Raw genomic sequence first — 16,294 nt, forward strand, 5'->3', positions numbered from 1 at the left:
ACCCAAACGATAAGAAAAATATATTGTTGTGTATGTGTCACCAGTTGCTAAAAATGACATTGACTGAGATGACATTCTGAAATTACGTCTGCACCTGCAGTCGTCAAAAATGACAATGGCATATCAATGCGAAAAAGTTGCGAAACATTGCTGTGTACTAACGTTTCGCAGATATTTCGCTACGCTGTAGTTTCGCAGAGATTCGCTGCCGCACGCGAACGCGTCGGTGTACTACAGGCGTTACACTTTCAATTCAATTCTTACACTAATTATTTTTCCATTTTAATTACGATCATAAGCTTATCAGTTATCACCCCTTAGCGATATAAATCGTTCTTTTCCCTATAAGATATAATCGCAAATGTTTGCTAAAGCAAATTCCCACAATGCTAAGGGGTTAGTATGTTTGTCCGTGGGAGCGCCGGCCGGCTCGACCGCACGACATGCTTCAAGGGACCCGGTTCCCGACTGGTTTATTCCACTTGTAACTGGAGACTGGAATGTATTTTATTATTAATTAACAAAGATGAGGCATACATAAAAATGTTATGTTAATTGACTTAGGTAATTAATAAAAATGTTTTGTTAATTGACTTATGTAATTTACAGATACATAATTATAAATAACTTTCATTAATAACGCTGAATATTGTGATGAGATTTAGTTGACTTGAGAAATAAATGTAATGAGATAGGAACTGTACCTATGTATTGTCCCAGCATAATTTCATATTTTAAGTACTTACACATACAGTTTGAACTTTGAACAGTAAAATTCAATAAAGTGAAGCAGTGAGCTTCGAGAGTATTTTTTATTTAACAATTCCTACAAAGTACAAAGAATGTTTAATGAAGGTCTGGAATGTTTGATGCGATTCTGATACCACACCGGTCTACGGTCTATGTGAGTAATTTTTTTTATACAGGATCACCACAATTTCATAAGTGTATGATGCAATTACTTTATTAAAAGTACCTACCCTGTGGCCGGTATCATTCTCCAGCCCCAAGCAGAGTGTACCAAAGCTACTTACACCTGTGGGAGTAGGTACCACTGCCATGCGAATGAAACTGTGACGATTAACTCGGAAGTATCGAGTGAATGTATCGAATGTATCGACGGAATCGATACAGTAGTTTGTTTCCCAGAGGAAGGTCAACCCTTAAAGGTGTGGAAGCTTAGCAAATTTATTCGTGGTTTGGAGCGGTGGTATCTGGTTGTTGTTTATATCGGTTACTTAATTGTAAAAAATGTTATATAATGAAATTATTTAAATACGAGAGAATTTGTAAACAAACAATTTCATTTTTAACTGACTTCAAAAAAGGAGGAGGTTATCAATTCGGCCGGTATATTTTTTTTTCAAGCAATGAAATAGGCATAGCTATACATTTAAAAGGTAATAAATAAGCTAAGATTTTTAAACTGAATTCTAACAATATAGCCGTTTAGCTAGAAGAAACAAAAAAAACTTTAATCAAAGTTCTAAATTATTTTTGTACCTTTGAAAAAAATCTAGCCGTCAATTTACCCTTCAGTTTATGTTAAATGTTTATGCCAAAAATAGAAGTTAGTATCTTAATTTATATTTATCGTATTCCTATAGCTATTGAACGTGACTCTGTCCGGGGTTCGCGGATGAAGTATGCGCGTATTATTTCGAAAAGTGGGTGACTATGATTTTTGGATTTCAATATTAAAATTTTAATTTTATTAAAAGTAAAAATGTCTTCGGAAAATCATAAATATTCATGCATGAAAAAAAAAATACTTTTATTTCTAATATTTTAATATTTTTACAGGTAGTCCACTGAAATAATTTTAGTTTTAAACATCTCTGCAACATTTACAACTGAAGAGATATTACAAATTCTGACGTGACCGTAAAAAGACGAAGCATTAACATTATTTACATTTTCGATGAAATAAATACAAAATATTTTTCTTCGTCTTTTCCTCCTTTATATCTTTTACACATAGTTTATCTCAATACTGAAATCATAATAATGAATTCCCAAGAATGCCAAATCATAGATCACCCAGTCCAGGTGGCAAGGCAATGCGCGGGCGCACCGCGATCTATTTCCAGCGCAATTAAACGCTCACTCTACTGACTCAGATTTCCTTTACCGAGTCTCGCATTTCGCTATTAAAATGGTATTTAAATATTGCTTAATTTTACCAGCTTTGGTTTACATTAATATGACGTTTTCTCTTACATACTTCAGTGAACAGACGGAAAATGACTTTCTTAAGATCACGTAAAGCTTTGAACAAGTATAGGGGAAAAGATAGTAGACGGAAAGCTCTTTAAGTTTAATAATAATAGGCATAATAGATTATGTAGGTCTTCATATTATATGAATTATATATTATTATTGTATTTCTATTCTACATTTAGTTACACTACTAACTTTTATTGCTTATGATTCCTACAAAAAAACTGTATTTGTATTTTATTGGTATAGGTTGATTTAAACAGTCAATTAAATTTAACATAAATGTCAATATTTACTCTTCCTACACGGTTTACAAATAATTAATTATAGTGTTTTTGTTTACTAAACAATTCGCTTTAAGGGTCAAACCTACACATAATATTTTAATCAAAGATGGCGCCAGATCTACGCTCCTACGCACATAACAGTTACATAGAACGTTTTTGAAAGTAATAGATAACATGTATTCTGTGGTAATAGCACAGATAATAATATAATACTATACTAGGCTTGATACTAGGTAATATTATGTAGCAATATGTAGACTAGAGCGATGAACGATTATGACGTGTTTATCCAACTGTGCCCAAAAAGAACAGATTGATCGACCACAGAAGGCGTCAGACAAATTTTATCCTCTTGCGGTGTGAATACGGTCAAACTTTGGATTTACGGGCGATGTTTCTTTAACAATATTTAGGTCTTCAAGAAAATAGTCTATTTATCTAAGAAAATCTCTTATCTACAGTATAGTGTCTGCTTTCCACATTTATTTTTTATTATCTTCTTATTTTTAATTGGGTTGGAATCTCCTTAATTCTCAAAATAATATGCCAATATGCTTTGAACATTGAACATGCTATGAATACGACGTCTCTTCTGTAAAAGACTTAGTATATCTTAATGTTTATAACACGGACCTTCACAACTGCTACAGTAATATGAAAAGCTCACAATCACATCCGAGACCAAAGTCCTGTAACCCACGCACAAGGAAGTTTTAACAAAACAATGGAATAACGAAATAGCTAAGTGGAAATGCGTTTTAGAGCAAAACTTCCTCTGCTTATGCGTTTCATTTCCTCCATATTTGCAGGTGTGAATGGCTGAGCTATTTTCTAAATGTTACCGGAATCACTAACCTATGTGGTAGTATGTTGTTGGGTTGGGTTACCAAACAAAACGTAATATTTTATGACGATACGTAATAGGATATAAGATGTCTAGATTAATCGTAGTTATAGGTGCTAGTTATTACTTGCGATTCGATATAAATTTTTTTTGTGTTTATCTTCAGACTGAAGTAAAAATCTCTAAAAAAGTTGAGTCTTACCCGGCTGAATTAAAAAGTCATATGAATTATTTATGCAACCTAACTTTTAGAATTCTACACAGAAAACGGTGCTATATGCTCTCTTACAAATAAATAAAGCAATGATTGTAATGATTGTTTGTTGAAAAAATTAACTCTCCTCTGGCAATAATCAAGTATCACCTTATTCGCAATGTTAATATTATTGAGGTAAGCGACCTAAATGAAGGATTTCGTTTAAACCCACGGTTTGTTTGAACTGTGTGATGTTAGACAGAAACTCAAATTCCAGTGGCGAATGTTAAATGGAATACCTTAATAACACATTTTATTGGTTCAAGTTCTACTTCTCAATTCGTAGTACCTACATTATTATTTTGATCCGATTTATGTGATTCTTCTCAGAAAAGAAAGCATCAAAAGTAAGTGAAAAAATATACCACAAAATTTGCAGAACTGGTATTTAAAGGGGGAAAATTGAAAATTAAACATAAAGAATTGTTTTTATGTTAAGTTCATGGCATTCTGTACATAAAATCATTAACTAATAAACTGATTTTGAAATTTATTTTGCTACCAGTAAGGTAATATTTACCGAGTAATATCAATTATAACTTAGATACATATTTCTTATCCCAGGTCAATCCAGGTAAAACCGGGACAAGAGGCTAGTCATCTACCGTTATCTCACATAAGTGGCATCATAATGTTTACAAGGAAACAAAACAATGGCCCATCAGCCGCTCCTCGTCATGCCGTGTGGTCACTGTAATCATCGCTCCATTCGATATTATGTCATGGATGTAAAAATGTACATATTTTCAAAATATGGAACCAAAAGCAGTATTTTAGAAGTTAAATAATGCGTGATGGGTATTGTTTAAAGAAGGAAAAAAAATCATATTTTCGATAAAAAATGTTTGAGATTTCGGGAAATTGAAAAGAATTTAATTTAAAAAGTATTTTTTGGAACCTAACCATCAAAGGTTTAGTTTAAATACATTATTTACAAACAAAAAAAATCTTTATTACAATTGATTCCTATAGTAATAAGTCACATATATTGTAAAAACAAAACAAATATTTCAAATAATTAAAATTAATAGCTGAGTTATTTGCACGCTTCAGAAAACAATGGTAGTTTGAACAAAAAATCTGCTATTTGTTAGAGGTCATTCTGAATAAATCATTCCTATAGAGATTTATTTATGTACATCATTTTAAATTCATATTAACATTGTTATAGGTATATAGGCACCTATACATATTATATATAGACTATAAATATATTTGATTTTTCTTTGTTCTGCCAGCGACTGTAACTTTTTATTTCTCAAAATGAAATTACTATATTATAGTTCAGGATACATCGCCCATTTTTGCAAGTGACTACTATCAAGCTGATTTTCCGTTTGTAGCTTTATTTTGATGAGACACCGAATAATTTCGTGTACGAAACTCTCGATTGTGGTAGCTAACAGAGATAACAAGGATAAAATTTTTTGATTTGATGGTTCTCAAATATTCATTACGCAATTTGTAGGACAATATGTCTGTTGAATTATATAAACATTAATTAAGTGAAAACAAAAAAATCAGCTTGTTAGTAATCATTTATGATGACCTCGTTATCGATACACTTTGGAAAGGGGGACTCTTTGAACCAACCATAGATTTTGTAGGACAAATATTTTTTCGAATAATTTAGGTAATTATCTTGAGATTGAACAAAAAAAAATTCAGTTAGTAATAAATATTTGAGAACCATCAAATCCTCATAAAAAAATTTTATCCTTATTATCTCTGTTAGCTACCACAATCGAGACTTTCGTACACGAAATTATTGGGCGTCTCATCAAAATAAAGCTACAAACGGAAAATTAGCTTGATAGTAGTCACTTTCAAAAATGGGCGATGTATCCTGAACTAATAAGTTTGCCCAGATTAAAATTATTATATATGCATAACTTCAGGCGTTAATATATAATTTATAACATTTCAGAACACGTAAGAATGTAGAAAGAAAGTCATAACATAAGCATTCATAACTACCAACGAATAAAAATCGTAGTCAACTACTCCAAATATATCACTATAATATTAGAGGTATAAAACAGTCGCTTACTCTGTCCCTATGTATGCTTAAATCTTTAAAACTACGCAATAGATTTTGATTTATTATATAGGGTGTGGGAATTCGGTTTTTAATAGATAGGGTGATTCAAGAGGAAGGTTTTAGTAGATATATAACTTATGGTAAGCTAGTTAATATATAAATTACTAACTTTCCACCTGCGGCTTCGCCCGCGCAGTCAAAGAAAAACCCGTATAGTTCCCGTTCCCGTAGGATTTCCGGGATAAAATCTATCCTATTTCACGGGGTAAAAAGTAGCCTATGTAATATCTCTGTACCAAATTTCATGCAAATTGGTTCAGTAGTTAAAGCGTGATTGAGTAACAGACAGACAGACAGAGTTACTTTCGCATTTATAATATTAGTATGGACTAGCTTTCGCCCGCGACTCCGTCCGCGCGGAAAAATTAAGAAAAATAAAAAAAAAAATTTTCTACGTATTTTTCCAGGATAAAAAGTATCCTATTTTATGCCCAGGATAATAAGGTATAATTATACCAAGTTTCATCGAAATCGAACCGTTAGTTTTCACGTGATGCCTGAACATACACACAGACAGACAGACAGACAGACAGACAGACAGACAGACAGACAGACAGACAGACAGACAGACAAAAATTTTTTTAATCACATATTTGGGCTTGGTATCGATCCAGTAACACCCCCTGCTATTTATTTTTTCAATATTTTCAATGTACAGAATTGACCCTTCTACAGATTTATTATATGTATAGATAACATTTCAGAACAGGTAAGAACGTATAGAGTCATAACTTTAGCATTTATAACTATCGATTATTACATAATATATTAGTAGCCTATAAACACCTATCCAAATTCTCTAAATATCCTAACTATTTCCAACTAATTACATCACGTAACATCCGCATTTTTAAGGACACTTAGGGCCCCAATCACGCGTCCTGGCATCCTCTCGGAGCCAGGATGCGGCACTGTTTATGGTCAAATAGTCGGATTGTTCCACAGGAACTTGGGATCCATTGCATAATGTGTGGATTGAATTGATATGGCTATGGGAAAGAGAGGCACGCGTATTGGTACCTATGCTTTGTTCCTGTTTTGTTCCTTGTTTATAGATATTACTTACCGCCTTTTCCTAGTGGTTGCGAACCGCGAGGTATGACAATTGAAATTGAAATTATGGAATAGCCATTCTGACTTAGTTTTATCTTAAAGTTTTGAAGACTTACTACAAAGGTATTAAAATAAAAGAAAAAGCTTTTAAGGAAACACCGACAGGCGTTTCTAAACTCCTATCTTTTAATTATCATTGACATTTTGTGACTAAAATATATATCAGATTATCTCTCATAATATACAGGGTGTCCCAAAAAGTAGTGATGAACGGAAGCTGGGAGGTAGAGGACCTAGAGGGCTATCCGAATCACATGTGATTTTATTTTGTTACGGGCCCTTGAAGTGGTGAACATACTGGGTAATTTTATCTTTCTTGGCATTTAATTTTTTTTTATTCCATTCAAAGATCTAACGATAGTAAATGTTAGCACACTGAATTGGCCTATCTTTCAGCTTAGCAAACAAAAAAAAATCAAGCATCTAGCGCAATAATTGACGTCACCATGAGTGAAAATATCATCGTACTCGGCGATAGGTGAAAATTGAAAAAAAACGTCATAACTCCGAAAATACGAAAAATCGCGTAACATACATGGGGTTGATTCGGATAGCCCTCTAGGTCCTCTATCTCCCAGCTTCCGTTCATCACTACTTTTTGGGACACCTTGTATAACATTATTGAGTTTATTACAATAACCCAGTTCTTTCTAACTCACCAGACGTATGACAGCCGTAAAATGTGCCGATTAAAACTGTTTGAACAACTGCGTCTGAATGCTATAGCATTCTTGTAATATTTGCTCTAAATAAGGGTAGCAATGGACTTCCAAGAAGCACTCATGCGGGTGTTAATGAGTGACTATAAAATGGTGTCTGGTAGAGGGAGTCATAAATTGCTATTAGTTTAGTGTCTGCGAGAAATTTAGTTATAGCAAGTAAACGATACATAAAGATTGCGTTTCAATAAATATTGTAGATTCATATTTTGTTAATTTAAACTTGGCTATCTCCCAAACAATAACACTGATTTGATTCAAAAAGCTTTCTCCAATATAAATAATAATGTTATGGAACCTACTTAAAATAAAAAAAAATGTTTAAAATGTGCCATACCCGGTTATAAACAATTTATCGGTTATCGTAAAAAAAGGACAGGAGGAAATTAGACATAAGTGATGATTTTTACAAAAATTTTTACTTGTTCTTAAAGTATCCATCCTTCATGTTTATAAAACGTTTTTGGTAAACATTATTGTTCAAATCTTTTTTAATAATAAAGTTTAGTGTATTATGTTCACGAATCATACATAAACACATCTTTTATGCTTAAAATAAAACGATATTATTTTGATGGTTTTCAATACAATAGCAGGAAGGTCGATTGATAAAGTCAAGGAGGTATTTTATCTTAGTACTAAATGCACTTAATTACATATTTCGATTGTTATGTTTTTTAATTTTTTGTCTTATAAATACCGAGAATATGATGTATCAATGTTCTTTTTGTCGAAATAATGCAATGAGTTCTTTATTTCTATTTCTTAATTGGCTTACCTGTGGAGTTAGATAATGAATCGAAGGTTATGTAGGTACTGGGCATAATACTATTTTTAACAACTCGGAGACTATTTAAAGTCATGTTCTTCAGATCCAACGATAAGGATGGTGCTAATCTATACTTATACACTAATATAGAGGTACTACCTAATAATATTATAAAGCTGAAGAGTTTGTTGTTTGTACGCGCTAATCTCAGTAACTACTGGTCCGATTTGAAAAATCCTTTCGGTGCTAGAATAGCTCATTTATCGAGAACGGTGCGAGTACCTACCGCGGAGCACAGCTGGTATATCTATACTTACATGCTGCAAGGTGGTGGTTGTCCTTAATAGTTACTTAATATGTAGATTGGAAGGCCGAAAACATTTTATAATAAGCGTATAACTACCTGGTTATTCATGCAAAAACTTAACTGATTACTTCAATATCACAGCATCATAACTTCACAATTTCGATGATCACATGTTTGCATAGAAAAATGAAAATTCACTCAATTGTTTTTCCTAAGGTACCTATTTCTAAAACAAATAATTTCCACATCATTAATGAATCATATCGCTTCTATTGTTTGTTATAAGTACGCTTATTTATCGCTGACTAAAACCGTGCATAATCAAATGGAACGAGGGATTGGTGTGTTATTATATCAATAACTAAGGCATGTAAAATGTGTCACAGTCCACAGAGCAAATACAAAATTGATAAAAAGTATATTCTCGAAAATATTATTGGTATGTGTACCTACCTCAAAAATGGAATAATTCTGCATTGATTAAGATCAGATTTAGGGAAGATTATTTTGACAGCTTCAAACATTGTTTCAACCTTTTCCCTCCCTTTTTCAACAAACTCTTCTATATTTTGTATCTATCTATCTGACCATAATGTGCCAAAGTAAAGTTGGAAAAACAAGACTCCAAGAGTAACAAACAAATGAAATTGAACCTACTACAAACTACCAATTTCGGTTTTCGGCTAGTAAGTTAATTATCTAAAAATAGATCCGGGATGCATCCGGAAAGCGAGCATCGGAAACGCTGTTTTGTCCATTGAAACTTGAACTTGTAAAACTAAATGAATTATGTAACTGTTACATGACACGAAATGCTTTCGATCTTTGAAGTTAGATACTGAAATAAATGTCATGAGTTCACAATATTGTGTATAGAGCATACGTGATATTTTTGCGTTGTTTATAATGATCTGGTAAAAGGTTAACGAACAGAATTTCCATCTTGTTCCAAATACTGCAGGATTCATTGCGAATTTATTCAATTGTATCTGTAAAATTGGTAAAAATGAGACTTGTTGAGTTTGTTTGTTATTTCATTTTATATAAATATCCTCTTTCTAATGTATTTACAAAAAACAAGGTAATTAAAAAGGAGTACTGTTTCATGTTTAAGAACTATCCGAAAACGATTGGAGAAACACCAATATTTATAACATTGGTTGTTGTTAGTGCCAACTGCCAGGATGCAATAACCTTCGAACATGATATCATAATATGTGGATCCCAAAATCTCTCTAAGATGTTCTAGAAGCTTCTACACATAAATATCTATTAGATGACTTAAGACAAACGTGCTATAATTTGCGCATCATTTTTGGACTTTAGTAAAAAATCCTCATATTTAACATTACCTTGGTTGGGTACACGCATGTTTCACGGTCAGCGTGTGCTGGGTGAGTCAGCGTCACGGTTCGACTGTCACCAGCCTCCGTGACTTACTGGTACGCCAGAATTATAAGCCCGCCATTTTCACATTTTGTAGCGCGCGAAGATGCTCTGAACAAAGACCTTGAAGATTCCCTTGACTGTAGTTTTTTGAAAAATAATAAAGAAAATGTAAATCGTACCTACCTTATTAATTATTATTTAATCATCCAGTTTTTTTTAGAATTCAGAGATGATGCCAATGGAAACAACAGCTTATTATTATATCATAATATAACTAGCTACGTTTCGCGGTTTCACCCGCGTGGCATTCTACAGAAAGGGTCTCGTTATTTTAATATTACCTACCTATACTACTTGTGAAACTTACAGTCAAAGAAAATGAAACTTCTGGAATCGTTACCGAACTACGTTTGACATAATATCCTTTAAATTATGCAATTGAAACTTAATTACTATATAAACAAAACCCGTTGTTAATCCGATAGCAATTGCTCATATCATATTTACAGCCTTTACAGGATATAACATTAGAAAGTACATTATGTAAAGGCAGGAAGGAATCCAGTAGTGTTTCCTAGTGATCGTGAGAATTGCAACCAACACGACAGTGGGTTAGTGAGGCGTGGAACAAAGACTTGCTAATTATTATGTTCTAGCGCCGATTCTGGATAATTTCTCTGTATTTCTTTCAACTGTTCAAAGGCGTTTTTAATTAATAACTCAGCCCCCGGAATCACAGACACAATAGAAAATCTATTGTGTCGTGGCCCGATCGGGCCGCTGGGGGCTCAATGGGTAGACTTCAATAAACGGAGGAGGATATCAATTGGAACTTAAAATCGAAATGATCGATTTATTCCGATAATTATCGTTATTAATAGATTAAAAAACAAATATTGTGAGACAGAAAAACAAACATCCTTGTGATAAAGTTTTACTCTTAAAACTAATTGCTATATTATAGATTTCGCACTGTTATAAATGATCCGGTACCATTACTATTAGACACGATGATGGTTACGTATGATAAATAACATCTCTTTCCACACTAAGTACTAATAACTTCTATTTGTGTAGTTTTATTGCACAAAATGCGGGATATCTGGTCGTACATCATTTTATGTGGAATCGGGAAGTCTGTAAAGCGTGACTGTCAAGGGTGTGCTTGCAATTGGGAGTTCCCGGATGTGTAACGGTTGATGGACTTTTGTGTTTTGGACTTTATTTGTGTTTAATCGCTTGCTAGATTTATTTTGTGGTAGAAGCGATCATTCATTGTCAATTTTTTTTTTTGCAAAACCTGCTGATTGATTCCGTATGAAATCTTTGTTGTCCAGAAACCACGCGTGTCAAGCGATTGGTGTTCCATCACAGTGTTCCATATTTATTCTGTGGTAGTTGCAATCATTGGAAAATTAAGCACCTTATAGATTTCTCTTTCGTGCAAAAACTGCTGATTGAATCCGTATATAAATTATAATCTGGTTTAACACAATATATTCTACATTTTGTCCAAAAGCCACGCGTATCATGTGATGTAGTTGCTGTATTGTTTTAAAATTAAAAGGTAATAATAAGCACGGTTTGGGATATAACTTCTAATTTTTTCAAATATGTATGTATTTTAGAACGTTGAGAGGTTGTTTCTATTTGCGAAACTACCAAGTAAAACTAAAACACGATTGAAAAACTAAAGCATATCGCCTATCGAGCACGTGATCGCTTGGGTAAGAACCGTAACAACACTATTATAATATTTACATACGAATACGTGCATTGTGTGGTGTGACGAGCGCTTCCCTTTTGTTCTTGGAATGAACAGAACAATGGAATATCAGTTTAGAATTTAGTGGTGGAATAGAATTGTTAAATTTTTAATAATTGGCAGGGAAGTAGGAATGATTTGAATGCATTTTGCATACCGTGATAAAGCGCTAATCGAATGCGGCTTTATGCACAATAAATACCTAGACCTCCTAGTTATTTAAGTAGAATCTAGATTAGTTTATTATTCTAAAAATAGTTCTACGTCTAAACGTCGATGGAGATAGAATGATTAACAAATAGGTTTGATTGGTATCAGATTGCAAATTCAGACTCAAACAAAAAAATAGTTTCCTAAAAATCGACCATATCGTTAGATCAAAATTATTTTTAGCAAAGTACCTAATTTTTAAAATATAAATTCCTCTCAATTTTTTACACACACTGTCGTGCTTGAGAGAAGCCATCCACCCAATACCGCAGTAAAGAGATCACTTTTATTTTAATCAGATTATTAGAGTCATCTTTCATAACAATTTGATAGGTAACATAATACATGAAGACTAGTGGTCAATACAGGTTTCACTTGACACGGTGAGAACTGTATAACCGCAGTTTTAAAGAATTCATATAAAAACTGAACGATGAATTAAATTAATTAAAACTGACGTCGAATTAAGTTTTTTGTTAAGAGATCTTGAATTCTTGAGAATTGATAAGCGTTGTGCTTAATTGTTATGTTATTATCGGTATTATAATTTCAAATTAGTTCGTTTTGTTATTATCATAATTTTAAGTACAAACTACATACCTAGATAGGTATTTTAAGGAATAGATTTTTGTAATTAATGTTATTACATATTACCTAGATTGGTTGATTGATGCTTTAGTTCCCATATTTTAGCGATAGATTTATCATTTACTTAAACGCAATAAACAATAACCAAAACATTTCTTACCTATCAGGCATAAAAAAAATTCTGCCGTTTTGTGGTCGTTGCATACTGCATACCTATTTGATAGATACCTACCTATTTATGCAAGTAATACAAATAATACAAGTAAGTAAAACAAGTAATACAAGTAAGTAAAAGTTGCATAAATAGGTAGGTACCTATTTAATAGATACCTACCTATTTATGCAAGTAAAGAGGAAAAGAGAATTTGGTAAATAAACTCAAATGTTTTCGAGTATCTTCGTAATGTTTACGTAATTCAGTTAATACGGTAAAAATGTTCTGATACTTTCTGGTTGAGTGAAGGAAATCAAAGCTTGTACGATTCTTCGTAACACTAAAACAAAGCAAATCGAAGTATTTCTTTGATGTAGGGATCTAACACACGGTCTACAGACCACACACAGTTCCTTTAAATAAAGTGACTTCCGTTCATAACGCCTAATATGATCTGATTAGAATTCACGCACCATTACATTTGAATTGAAAACAAACTTCAGGACACGGACGCATATTATGAACGCGTTGCATCGACTCGCGCGCAGCCTCTAGCGGGGGCAAGGCACGCCGCGCGGCGTGCATTGTTTTTCATTCCGCGCCGAACCTTCGTGCGCGACACACGCGTCGCGTCGTTTGTCGTATCGTGCGCTTCCGATTTATTTTGTGCGTGTTTAACTCTGTGACATGTGCTTTGGAATTGATTGAGTGACCGCCCTGGAGGGCTGATTAGTGCTTATTGTTATCGGAATATTTTTATTTGGTAAGTACAGAATGCGGCTGCATAATGTGCTTAATGGTCCATTGTGGTGGAGTACTTGAATTATTTCATTAAGTGCTTACCGCCCAATACGGAGTCTCTGGTTAGGGCTACTGGTGTCGGCTGTGAAATTTAATTGCCCTTTAAGTGACTTTGCTCTTAATCTTGAACTTCGTGGCTTTTAAGAAACGGCGGGATATGATTCTATAATCTTTAAATTCACTGAAAGGCAAAAGATAAATAAATATACCTACCTATTTTAAATTATTTTATGTTCATATCAATGTTTTGTTTATAAGTAAGTATTTTATAAATAATAATACAACCAAATCAAAAGCTTCTTACAAAGAGTTATTAAAGCTTTAGATGATGTCGATAGCATCTTAACTTTTTAAACCATTAACCTGCAGGCTGCAGCGCCTTTCGAATATAGCTAGCTTTTTGTTCCTTGTAATAGATAGGTAGGTACCTACCTATTAAGTATTACAGGGAACAAAAAAAGCTGTAGATTTTAATTGATTCTTGAGAAGTGGGTCTTATCATTAAATCAGATCTTATCAATGCACACAGCATTCTCCTTAAATAAATCGTTAAACAATAGCAATAAATTAACGCATGTTTAAAATAATCGATGCGTAAGATAAGCTAAAATCTATGTAAAATATTAGCACAGAATACATAATAGTAGCTAAACGCTAATATTAGTGTATCTATTTCCAAGTATTCTGCTGTTCGGTCCCTTATATTTATTTGCTTACAAAAATATCACAGTAAATAATGAAGGCAGTACCTAAAGGCTGTATGACTTCATCTTAAGTACTCTATACAGTGCCGGATTAAGCCAGCGCGGGGCCTGTAGCAAATTCTGTCAAGAGGCCCTTCGTTTGCTATAGTTTCTCAAGTTAAAGGGTATTAAATAAAACTGTACGTACACGGTGCTTCTGTGTGGGTGTTATGTTACCAGATATTGAAAATTTTCCCAAATTTTTTCCCGACTACAGAAGAAAGAGGGTTGTTTTTCGAGTGTATCTATGTATAATATTTCTTTGGCACACCCTGCAGTATAAACCGCTGAACCGATTTTGATTTATGAGGTGACATTGCAATCATCTGAATTATTATGGTAGTGGTGTTAGTGACGTTCTACATAAATTAGCTGTCAGGGTTTAATTTTAATTTTTATAATAAATATTTGTATATGATAATTTTTTATAATACATATTGTAAAAATTCTTTTGTTACATAAACGATAAATTTTTAATTAAATAAATTACATAAAAAAAATGTTTCAAAATTACAATGATTACCTATATTATTTTTTGTTTTCAAAATATATGAATGCGGATAGCGGTAGTTTTTAGTCTAGAACACGGGACATTTTATTTTTAGAAAGAAAGAAGGAAGAAACCATTTATTCCAATACACACAAACACAACAACAATAGCATTGTAAATTATGAATGGTAATAGAAAACATAAATTTATGTATGGTTGCTTGCGCTAAAAAAGGAAGCCACTCAGGATACCTGAGGCATAATACCTTAACACTGATTTTCAGTGACACCTTACAACATCCACATTGTCAGCTGCTTTACTGGATAATAAATAAATATAATTCCTGAATAATAATAATTTTGTCATATCCATCACGGAGTTCAAATGAATTAAATCGCGGGCGAAAACGACTCTGACGTTTTTATTAAGCTATATAAAAGTAACAAAAAAAAGTATTATGCTTATTAAAATTATCTTATAATGATCATGAACCTTTATTGCACTATACAAATAATCACATTCACGATCTAAAAATCCAACAGCACTACCTCGAAGATCTTTTAGCCATTTTACCGTTTTACCCATAAAAATGGCAAATTCATTTTCAAAATACTGGCAGCATACGTTGAAGTTTTGTATTCCTTCGTTATTCGTATAATATGTAAAATTATTATTTGTATACAAAATTAAATAAGCGAAATAATCTACAGAGAACCTGTAAAACGATGTTTTATCTTTTTGTTTGTTTTCGGGAACAAATTTTACAGCGTTTAAATATCACAAGACAGCATTTTTTTAGTTTTTACTTAAATAGCAAACCCCTTTTGACGTATTGCATGACACTATAATCGCTATAGCACTGGCGGAGGTTCGTATTCGTTTTTGATTTCGTATTTTCTTTGACAAGGGCGATGGATGATTCTCATGCTCCATCTGCCTTTTATTTTGTAATCTAAGGTTTGATAGTCGATAGAATCCTATTTTATTTGATCGGGTTGTTACGACTAGCTCGTTCGATGACAATATCAGGGGATTCCCCTGTTAGTTTTGCCGTGCTACCAACTTGCGTGTAGCGCAGTGCAAGCAGTACAACACAACTTTTGGTGTAGCCAGCGCTCCATTGTAGAAACGTGGAAAAGTTTTAAATTATTAGCAGGTACGTGTATTTTTTTTACGGTACGTGTATTATAAATTAATATTTTTTACGGTCAGACAGGTATTAGACCGCGGGGCCCCCCGAGTCGCGGGGCCCGTAGCATTTGCTACTCTTGCTACGTGGCTAATCCGGCACTGACTCTATACCTACAAAGTACCGCGTGAATCATGGAATCCGCGCGAAGTAAAATGCAAAGGTCTTCTGAGTCATTGAACTACTTTCATACTTTGACCATTTAGTTTTTAATCGCTTGGCTTATGACAGCGGCTAACCGCATATTAGTTGTACAACTGTAGTATTTTGTAATCTGTGGTACAACCATAGTATAAATAAAACGAGAGAGAAAGAGTTCTCTGTATACTATGGTACAACTGTGATGTAG

The 16,294-nt window shown here is 33.2% G+C and overlaps 2 protein-coding genes across 7 annotated transcripts in view; one reads left to right on the forward strand and one right to left on the reverse strand.

Annotated features, from left to right (window-relative positions):
• Positions 1-16,294, reverse strand: part of LOC123706345 (long-chain-fatty-acid--CoA ligase 4) — a 562,712-nt gene that overhangs the window by 116,305 nt on the left and 430,113 nt on the right. The gene's annotated exons all lie outside the window — the stretch shown is intronic.
• The window catches only part of LOC123706360, a 70,919-nt gene continuing 67,955 nt past the window's right edge, over positions 13,331-16,294 (forward strand). The window contains exon 1 of the mRNA XM_045655603.1: positions 13,331-13,485. The gene's annotated coding sequence lies outside the window, so the exon portion shown is untranslated. The remainder of the gene's footprint in view (positions 13,486-16,294) is intronic.

The sequence above is a fragment of the Colias croceus genome, chromosome 3 (genome assembly GCF_905220415.1).
Source record: "Colias croceus chromosome 3, ilColCroc2.1".
Lineage (NCBI taxonomy): Eukaryota > Metazoa > Arthropoda > Insecta > Lepidoptera > Pieridae > Colias > Colias croceus.